This window comes from Etheostoma cragini, chromosome 11 (genome assembly GCF_013103735.1).
Source record: "Etheostoma cragini isolate CJK2018 chromosome 11, CSU_Ecrag_1.0, whole genome shotgun sequence".
NCBI lineage: Eukaryota > Metazoa > Chordata > Actinopteri > Perciformes > Percidae > Etheostoma > Etheostoma cragini.
In genome coordinates this window covers 11,038,705-11,047,015 of record NC_048417.1, presented here as the reverse complement: position 1 = coordinate 11,047,015, position 8,311 = coordinate 11,038,705, and the positions used below count along the sequence as shown (strand labels likewise).

General features: G+C 40.2%; 1 protein-coding gene across 10 annotated transcripts in view; it reads left to right on the top strand.

Annotated features, from left to right (window-relative positions):
• mcf2lb (mcf.2 cell line derived transforming sequence-like b) overlaps positions 1 to 8,311 on the top strand; it is a 41,647-nt gene that overhangs the window by 8,198 nt on the left and 25,138 nt on the right. Inside the window, exon 1 of one of the 10 annotated variants that reach the window (XM_034885425.1) lies at positions 7,212 to 7,379. The exons of the other annotated variants lie outside the window; for them this stretch is intronic. The gene's annotated coding sequence lies outside the window, so the exon portion shown is untranslated. Of the gene's footprint in view, positions 1 to 7,211; positions 7,380 to 8,311 lie in introns of those variants that run through there. 10 annotated transcript variants of the gene reach the window in all.

The following is an 8,311-nucleotide window of genomic DNA, read 5'->3' as shown; positions in this document are numbered from 1 at the left end:
TAAAGGAATGGCTAAACCAGGCTAGAATTAAGGTTTTAGAATGGCCTTCCCAAAGTCCTGACTTAAACCCCATTGAGAGTTTTTTTGCTAGGTTACTCAGGCAAAAACTTTGATCTGCAAGTTATTCCACCTCCAACTGATTCCAAAAGGGACCTCATAAAAAGCATTAATTAAACTCTCTTTCCAAAGCAACCTCACAAAAAAATGTTTAATGTTTAGTGTAACTGGTATCACATGGTTCCTTGATGCCATTATTCCATTGTGGGGAACTGAATCAGAAACAGGTGTCTCTTGTTGGTATAATTAGAATGTTAGACTAGGCATGGGCCGGTTACCGGTTTCAAGGTGTACCAAGGTTTGAAAAGTTCCCGGTTTCAAAACCACTAACAATTGGCATCATACCGTTCCTAAGGCATGAGCTGTTTTTTATCAGTGGTCAAGGACAAAAACTGCAGAAACTAGTAATCCGTCTCCATGCCAGTGTGCTGAGTGTTTAAAAATAAAATACATTGTGTTCAGGGGGGGGGGGGTTTAAAACATGATTACATTTTAAAGCGAGTAATTGCAATACTGACTGTGATATTTTTGCTGAATGTTATCATATTGTCAGAATCTCATACTGGCCCATGCCTATGATGGACTGCTGTCTATTGCAATCTGGGGTAGATTTTCCTTATTGAATTGAGAATCTAAACCTTCTTAAAACAACACAAACCGATTGCAAAGTCACAAACCGGGATTTCGTCCTGTATAAACAATATCAACTTGACTTGAGGACCTGTAATGACTTCAAAAAACTCATTTTGTGTTTGTAGGTGGGAAACTGTATTGATACTGGCCATAGAGCCAACCTACAAAGGGTGCTGTTTGTAGGTTGGCTGTAAAGCCAGAATCGGTACAGAAACCAGTAAGGGATCACGTCCTAGTCACTGTTGATGTTGGAGTTGGTAGTGGCAACGACCATCGTTATTGTGCAGAGGGAATTAGCTAATCTTAACCCTTGTATGGTATTTGGGTCAAGTTGACCAATTTAAATTTTATACCAGATAAAAAATGGTACAACTTACATTTTTTTCTACCTGAAAATCAATGGCCTTACCTTATTTTCTCTGATAAACATGTATTCCTGACTCAATTCAGAAAAAAAAGAGTATTCCATCTCAAAACCAGAGAAATTGTCTGTTTTTTTCCACACATTCATCTTCCTTGTCAAAACCTTGTGCCTACATTACCCACAATACAACTGGACCACTGACAGTTTGGTCAGTGTCGGGTGTGTTATGCGGTAGGTTTAGCCCAGAGCACAGGGAAGGAGCAGGCCTAAAGAGGTAATTTCATTTTTTGTAACGCCACACCCCAAGATTGTTTTTGTTTTCTAAATTTGTAGTTTCAGCCCCAACCAATGCAGACTCAAGTGACATCACTTAAGGTATTTGGTCAGATCCCAGCAGCTCCCTCTGGAGCCACACAATTTTTCAGAAATATGTGCAACTACATGAGACTTGTAAACGGATTTTGATGAGTAAAATAGGGGATCTCTCCTTTTACTTTGGCACAAAAATCAAGCAAAACAATAAAAGGGCTAGGTTTTGCAATGAGTGATTCCCTTTGGGTTTTTTATGTTAACCATCTTCTGGCATTTTGTGTTGACTGAAAAATTCTGACAGATACATGTCTGGGTTAGAAGATAAGTATACTTAAAACACTAGTTGCTTTCACTCTTGGTACACATTCAGTGGCTTTATGTGACAGCACAATGAATCAGTGTCTCTTAACTAGAGTCAGACTGCAAGTTGATCAGCGATCTGTCCCTTTGTTTGACCCTTTTGTTCACTTATAGCTGTGCAGTTATTTAACCTAATGGCTCTTTGTTTATCTCTCAAGGTTTATGACACTGTTAACCTTGTGGTTGCCCTTAGTTACAGAGCCAACGTGTTAAACACAATGCAAACAAAACGCACACACATGCAAGCATACATGTACACACACTTAGTCTATATCAACGACATTCCATTTCCGGGATTGTTCAGCTCCGGCCGAAGATTCCGCCGGATGTCTCGCTTTTTAGGTCTGATCTCCCACACCTTCCGCTTTCTTTGTGTCGGAATTCTGAACCCTGCTCGGTGTAGGGTAAATACAGACAGCTAGTAAGTTTATCCGTCAAATTTGAGTTTTCTGTTGCTAACTAAAACAACTTTTGAATATACACGTTTAACAAAAACAAGTTCTTTCCCAAGATTATTATGCAGAGTCACCGTCATTGCGTCTAAAGGAATGCCAATAAACCACATCACGTTTTTCTTCCATCCCAGAATATTGTGTGGAAAAGCCAGAGTTTCCATTGCAGCACTGTGGAGGAAGGTCTGGCAATGTGACACTAACTTACACTTAACACCTTAAACATCTCTTGCCCAAACATTTTAGCACACTGAATTTGTATTTGTAGATAATGGCTGAATTAGAAGACATGCTTGTGTCTATAGCTAAATATATCTTTCATACAACTCCTTGAAATGAAATCTAAATTGCCACATTCTGTTAAGAGGCAGTGTCTTTCTTTGAGAGTTCTCATTAGAATTAAGTCTTTCACTAAATTTGTAAGAATGGGGTCTTTTGTAAACAAGAATAGGGGCTTTGAATGGATACAGTCTGAATTGTAAAATGGGGAGGCAGACAGTGTTTGAATGGGCTGGTCAGAATGAAGGCTTTGTACGCTTGGTCCACATTTTCTGAGATAAGGCAGATGAGGAGCAAGAGTTTTGTTGACCTAGATAAATGAACACTAGCAAAGGACTGCGAGCCGCAGGTTTTACCTAACTAATGTGACATGGTATTAAATAACTTGCATGTATGATTTTGTACTGTTTCTGACGAGTCCTACAGAGTCTAAACTCTATCCCTTCTTAGAGGTCAGACTACGTAATTTATTAGCAGGTTAGAGGCACTGCTATTCAACTGGGAGGGGTCAGGTAATTGTCTTTTTTTTAAGGGGGATGGGGGGGTTGCTGGTAGAACGTGGAAGGTAGGGTAGAGTGCTACACTGTGGCTTTTGTCTACAGGCAAGGTAACCCGAGGTTGCAGTAGGAAGTCCCCACAGTTACTGAGTGACGTCCTGCAGGCTTTAGAGCACCTGCAGCCTAACAGAGAGGACCAGGATGATTGTGGAGTCTGGTTGAAGGTGGAGTCACAATGAGAGGGAAATTGTTAGGGTGATACCTGTTTTGCATAGCTGCATGGAACAAGTGTTTTGGAAGAGGAGTGCAGATGACGTGGATTTGGACGGCAGGATGGGGGGAGAGGTGATGGCACATTCAGGCTTCTTGATGGAGGAGGATGCTGAGGTGGAGCTGGACTCTGGGTTTGGCATGGAATGGAATTTAGAGCTGAGGCTGAAGGCTGGACAGGTGAGCGTAGGCTCAGATGAACACCCAGATAGAGGGAAGTTGGACTCTTTTGTGGTTACAGGACACACATATTCTTTGTTTACTAGTTATGAGCAAACAGAGGGAAGTCCAGGAGGAGATGGACGGGCTCTAACTCAAGAGGATGGTGAGATGGAGGCTGACTCAGGGTCGACGGTGAATGAAGACATTAAAGCGGAGAGAGGACTAGAGATGGATAATCAAATTGAAGAGGTCAAAGAGGAAGAGGGAGCATTGGATGTGTGTTTGTTGCCTGTAGATGAGCGTCGGGGTCATGTACGGATCTCTTTGGAAGAGGTGGAAAGATACTACAGATTTTCTTGCTGCTGCCAATGGTTGTGTGGTAGGTGTCAGTTGCCATTATTTACCCTCATCTTTTTTGTTTATGTATACAAAAAAACATTCTTCCCTTGTCACAGTCTTTATTTCACCAAACTATTTTTATAGTATTTGTTTTTGTGCAGTGCAGTTGAGCAGTTTATCCAGTCATAAGAACAATTTGGTTTAGTTATTTGAACACATACTCTACCTGCCCTCCTCTGTTTGGGTTTACCTGCCCTCTAACTTTGCTCTGAACCTATACATATGACATTATAATAATGATCAAGAGTGATGCATTACTGCAATATATTTTCATATAACCATGGATAAATATATTTTCTTAACAGGTGTTGATGAACTGAGGCAGAACAGAAGGGGCAACAACTATGCTTGTCTATTAGATATATCTTTTAGGGCTATTCAGGTTTTTAGGCCATGCATTTTTAATTTTTGTGAACAGGATTATTGCTGTTTTTCAACATTGTTTTTTCTGATCACAAACGTATCCTTTTTTTTTTGTGCGTGTCTGATTAAAGACCCAGTATAGCAGCACAATCGTTAACCATAACCTTAAACATTTCAACCCCTTTTTAAAGCCCATCTGAACCCTGTCACCCCTGACATTACATGGGCTCATCTGTCACTCCCCCCTCCACGACCATGACTGTAAGCCCCTTATTCCCACATGCCCTCCCCCATTTCTGTTTGTGGGTTTCCATTTGGTTCCCTCCCAACTACAATCCATTGCCCATAGTATTACATATTTTCAGAATAAATTCATGTTTCCACTCTTTCTGGCCTGATGATCCACAGTTTTAGGCTTCTGCTCTTGTCCTTTGTACTCGGTGTCAGTAGAGGCAGGCAGTCCAGGTGTGTGATGTGACCCACTAACGTTTGACTCGTTGCCCACAGACGTGAGCGTGTGTGAACAGTAATCCTCATCGTTAGACCTCTAAAGAACATTAGCGTCTAAACCGGGGGGGGGGGGGGGGGGGGGGGGGGGGGGGGGGGGGTGTGTGTGTGTGTGTGTGTGTGTGTGTGTGGGCCAGGTTTTGCTACATTTGTGGGGACCAAAAACTGTGAATACAGTATAGTTATGGGGACCTGACAGGTTTGTGGGGACAAAATGCTTGTCCCCATAACGTTAAAGGGCTTTTTGAGGAATAAGACTTGGTTTTAGGAGTAGGGTTAGAGTTAGGCTATGGTTAGGGTAAGGGTAAGGGATAAGGTTAGTCATTTAGGTTTGATGGTTAAGGTTAGGTTAAGGGGCTAGGGAATGCATTATGTCAATGACTGGTCCCCACAAAGATAGCCAGGTGTGTGTGTGTGTGTGTGTGTGTGTGTTGTTCAGGGTGTATATTTTCTCATAAACAGTTTCTAAAAAGTGCTTTTAATTCAGTTATCTTAATTTAGTATAGTTATATATAATCATATACTTGTTTTTATAAGACATCATTTATACTTGATGATAGTAAAAGACACTCTGGTTTCAGTGTCTCTTTTGTGAGAAATACAGTAGTATCTGAAACTGGCTCATCCGGCTAAGAAATGGTGACCAAAAGTGGATTGAAAAGTGACTGAAACTCAAATCTGCTGACTTTCAGGAGGGGATTTTCAGTAACAGAATACCCTATTTCTGGATACAAAGTGCAGCTATTGCTGACCTGGGTGAGGGGTTGGTTTTGATATGTGTGGGAGTTGCTGGGGGCAAGGTGTGGCTGGCTAAGTAAGTAAGGCTCGGTCAAAAAGTGGAAACCGTTGGAGTTTTCTGTGTAAACTTGATTCCACGAGGAGCGTGTGAGAGCCTGTGAGCGCTCTACAGATGGCTAGACAGTTGCAGCATTGTGTCCTCAGGCAGTGAGTGGCCATTATTAACATGGCAACACTGCTTTACCAAGTTGCAAACATCAGATATGGTCATTTATCTAGTCTCATCTCATTTTCTTGGCTCCTTAACTAATGTTGAGCCATTTTGGTGCTTGAGGTTAAACTAAAAGAAAAGTGGAGTAGAAAACTGTTTCAAAGAACATCTGCAGATATCAGTCAGTAAGGTTTGGTTCTAAAGTCAAAATATTTTTCTAAAGAAAATACAAATTGTAAAAAAACTGGAACAGGCCATGATGCTGCACAATATGTTTGTCCAACCACAGGTAGGCTTTTAACTTATATTAGATGAACCAGTGCAACCTTTTGCCATATCATGAACAAAAGGTTTTCCAATAGATAAGGGAACAGATTGATTGCGTAAATGAATACCACCTCAGGTCACGATGCTTAAACAAGATGTTAATGCCAGTTTTGTGTGTGTGTGTGTGTGTATGAGATAGACAATATACAAGACTACACATGTATGTTTGTGCCTGTCTGTGTGTATCTTTGAATTCCTGGACATGGTAGAATAGGGTAATCTGTGCGTCAACATCAGGGGTGGCCTACTGTCATGCAGGATTTAGTGAACAGAAGCTGTAGAGACAGATATGTGACGACATAACCTGATTTCACTGAGCTCCTTTCTCTCAGGGACTGTCTGTTCTTCTCGTAGTGATGTCATGAACTTATAACTTAATAAACATAACTTAAACTATATGTATCTTCCATATACTATATAAATGTAGTCCTTTATTCAGTTATTCAGAAGCTAAATAATCAGTTTACAGGTCAATCCTTATTAGTTTCTCATTTGTTCTATTCACAATATACCACTTCCTATTTTTAATGACAGTAAAGCTATAAGTGTGTAGTTTCTGTCTCCCCCATGAGTCATTCTAAGTAATGACAACAAAACTGTGGGCGCGTCCACATGACACAAGCCTTACGTGGCCGTGGACCGCCACCATACCCCCTTCATACAGTTGCTTGTAGCCAAGGAGGACACGGTGGATTAAAAAAAACATGATTGACTCCTTAGAAGGGGTAATTATCTTCACTCGAGCTACTGCGCGGGAAAGTCACCGAAAGACCCAATCTTCTAAACATAGCCATAATGAGAAATACAGAGAGAGTTGTGTGGAGCTGAAAGTCCTAATTAGCTTTGTAGCAACTCATTTGGCAATGGCTTAAATGTAATAGACGTTAATAAATATAAAAAGGTTACGCACTAAAGCTTTAAACACTTGTTCCTATAGATGCACTTATTATAAATCGCTTTGGACATGTGGACACTCTACAGTAGTTGTTGCAAATACATGATCCAACATGTCAAGTATGGTCCTTTAAGTCCCTTAATAGTTAAATCCTTTGGTGTTGTGTTGACACAAGAAGCATGGGACCAGCTGGTCTCAGAGAAAAAACATTTTAAAGGAGACTGAAAATGCTACACCAAGAAGACACACTTGAATGAATTTTGTGTGCGTGTGTGTGCCCAATGAATGTCACTGTACTGACCCTAAGGCCAAGTCATCTGCTAGGTCCCATTGCCATACAAAGAGTTAACAGCAAGACTTCTTGTTTGTTCAAACTAGAGTCAGAGGAGTGCTCAAAGTAAAAGGGCTGTGCCTGTAAAGACACAGTCAGGAAACATACAGGATTAAGAGGGGAAAGACACCGATAACAATGACTGATATTTTGTGATGCTCCGAGGTGGACTTACTAGGTGGATCATTTTGGCCTGGCTCTGAGCCTGATGTTAAAGGGCAAGTATGTAAATGCCTTACAGGAAAATCCATGTCTTGTCAATATAGTTCTTGATATCCTTGAGACTATTTTTTTTTTTTTTTTTTTTTTTTTGTATGATCGTGATTTTAAGGACAAATAAAGACAGGAGAGACTCTACTTATTTCTACACTATATCTGTTCAGGTATATATCTCCCAAAGTCCTGTAGCCAGGAGCAAAAGTACTATAGGGACAAAAATGTCTTCGTAATGGGATTATTTTTTAAGGTTATATAAATCTTAAAATGCAATGGGCAAATCTGTTTTGTCCTTAATGTCACGAACTTTAAAAATTAAAAGCTAATCTGTATAAAACTACTTTACACATTTTCTAATGTGGGAAGTACTTGGTAATTCTGTATGATTTGCCTCAGTGCAACAGAGCAAACAAAGTCAGGCTAAGATGAAAAGTCAATATTGCTCTTTACTGTTCACTCCCTTCCTGTAATGTTATTCTGGTCCCTAGATGCCCCTGCTTCGTTGTTTTCCCTTTCATTTTCCACCTGTACTTTCATACCTCAAGCTTGTTTTTAACTAGTACAGTGTCGAAATTTAGTTTTGTGAATGGTAAAAGATGCATGCAGGAGCCCTGGGCATCTTGGGCTGGAAGTGCTTTTATAAAGAAAGTAGAAAAGTAATAAAAAGCTGATGAAGCCAGTGCTTTGAGTATTTCATGACTCTGTATGTGGTCTTTTAGCTTTAATAACATAGACGCCTACAGAGCCTCATTTGGATGGAACTACAGTGGGGCTCGAAAGTTTGGGCAACCCAGGTAAAAAGATTTTATAAATTTGCATAAAGAAGCCAAGAAAAGATGGAAAAATCTCCAAAAGGCATAACATGACAGATTAGACATTTGTATAATAATTCACAAAAAGTTATATTTTATTTCCATTATTTACACTTTCAAAATAAC